At 30.2% G+C, this 2,316-nt stretch overlaps 1 non-coding gene across 1 annotated transcript; it reads right to left on the bottom strand.

Annotated features, from left to right (window-relative positions):
* Positions 1–1,714: 1,714 nt before the first annotated feature.
* LOC121206827 (small nucleolar RNA R71) lies at positions 1,715–1,824 on the bottom strand. Its single transcript, XR_005901999.1, has one exon. It is a non-coding gene; the product is annotated as a small nucleolar RNA R71 (small nucleolar RNA).
* Positions 1,825–2,316: the final 492 nt, after the last annotated feature.

The following is a 2,316-nucleotide window of genomic DNA, read 5'->3' as shown; positions in this document are numbered from 1 at the left end:
ATAAGTTAATTAAATAAAACAAATACAATTTTGTGCTATCATCTTCATCATCTTGCCGAAATTGAAGAATAAAGAAAATCATTCTTAGTTTTAAAGCATTCGGCCAACTCCTATCTTAATTGTAAGTTCATTTTCACTCAGTTTTTAATGATTTCTACGTTTTTTTAGATCGTTGCTTCGTATTCTAGCTAGCCCATACCCTAGATTTCAAAATTTTTAAAGATCTATCATGTTTCCATTGTTGAATGCTTGAGTAATTTGATGAATTATGATAGATTTGGAAGGTTCAATGTTAGATTAATAGTTTTTGTAAAGTGATTTTTGATAAAAATGTCAAAAAGGGGTTAAATTGAGAAAATGTGAAATATGGTGGTTAAAAGTGTGAATAAATTGAAAATATGGGCTAATATGAGAATGGGTAATATTCAACTAGCATGAAATTGTACTAAATTACATGAATTTGCAATTTTATATGGTAAGGACTAAATTGTAAAAGTGTGAAACGGGTTGTTATAGTCCGAGCTATATTTTGTCTGCAACATATGCAGGACCACATGTAATATGGGAAATCACATATATCCATCAAATTTCATTATTCAAACGAAACTTATTATTTTCTGGATATGATTGAACATATGATTATTTCATTTATTTTTAACATTTATATAATTCATACAATCACATACTACATTCAATTCAAACATATAATTAAACACAATTCGGTGACACGAACTTACCTTGACACTTATTTGTGTATGAAAATCTACTAATCTGAAACTTTTTTTTCCTCGATCTAGCTTCGAATTTGAGTTGTTTGGATCTATATAAATGAATTTAATCATCAATTTATCACATTTCATATTCAATTGGATTCAATTTACACTTTAGGAAAAATTACCATTTTTTCGCTAAACTTTTCATAAATTCCAATTTCGTCTCTAAGCTCTAAAAAATGAAATTTATGCAATTTAATCGTTATTCCAAGCCTCACTGATTTTTACATGTCTTAATAACAGTCCATGAATTTCTTAAAAATAAGAATTTTTCCATGGGTTTTATAATTTTTCAATTTAGTCCCTAAATCACAATTTCATTAAAATTCTCTTTGTAAAAGTTGTTGACAGAGACCTTTCATTATCTACCATAAATTTCAAAATTTTAGCATATTCATCCATGGAAAAAATTTTACATATTCATCCATGGAAAAAAATTATACTTTGTTATCTTTTCATATTAATCCCCAAAATAGATAAATTAGACTACCCCGATCTCAAAAATATAAAAATTACCAAAAACAATACAAGAAAACATACCTAATTAAGCTTGATTAGTTTCTTTTCTCTCTCCTAGGGTTTCCATGCAAATTTTCGGGATGAAGATGATATAAAATGATAATATTTACTTGCATTTTTCTAATTTTCCATGGATGATTTATCAAAAATATCTACTCAATTTTCTTTAATGGTCTAATTACCATATAAGGACCTCAAGTTTTGAATTCCATAGCTATTTGATACTTATAGCTGCTAGAACTCAACTTTTGCATTTTATGCAATTTGGTTCTTTTCATAATTAAGCATATAATCGATAAAATTTTCTTATCAGAATTTTCATATAACATTCCTATCATAATACAAACCATGAAATAATATTAAAATGAATTTTCTTTCTAGCTCAGATTTGTGATCCTGAAGCCACTATTCTGATTTCATTAAAATTGGGTTGTTACAAGATCACTGCTTTCCAACAAATAGATGATAAGTCCTTGTATGAGGCATGGGAAAGGTATAAAGAATTATTACAAAAGTGCCCTCCTCACGAAATTTTTCATTGCATCCAACTTGAAACGTTTTACAACGGTCTCAATGCTCACACGAGGATGGTAGTGGATGCTTCTGCTAATGGTGCTCTCTTTTCTAATTCGTATAATGAGGCTTATGAAATCATTAGCAGCATCAGGACGAGTCGCTGGAGTACATGAAGTGGACACTCTCACTTCACTTGCATCCCAGGTATCCTCAATATCATCAATGTTTAAAAATTTTACAACTAATGGGTTTAATAGTTTTCCAGTTCAGCCACCTAATCACTTTGAAAATATAGCCTTTGTTTATTGTGGGGAAGGACATTTTTTTGAAGAATGTCCATCAAAGCTAGATTCCGAGTATTACATGGGTAATCAGAACTAGAACTGAGGAAGGCAAGGACTGCAATCCAAATTTATAACCCCTTCTTGGAGTAACCAAGGGGCTAGAAGTAGTAACACTTACGCCCAACCTAGACCGACCTAGCCACCAGTTTGTACCCAACAAGTTC

This window comes from Gossypium hirsutum, chromosome A09, assembly GCF_007990345.1.
Source record: "Gossypium hirsutum isolate 1008001.06 chromosome A09, Gossypium_hirsutum_v2.1, whole genome shotgun sequence".
NCBI classification, from domain to species: Eukaryota; Viridiplantae; Streptophyta; class Magnoliopsida; order Malvales; family Malvaceae; genus Gossypium; species Gossypium hirsutum.
This window is presented reverse-complemented; position numbering and strand designations above follow the sequence as displayed.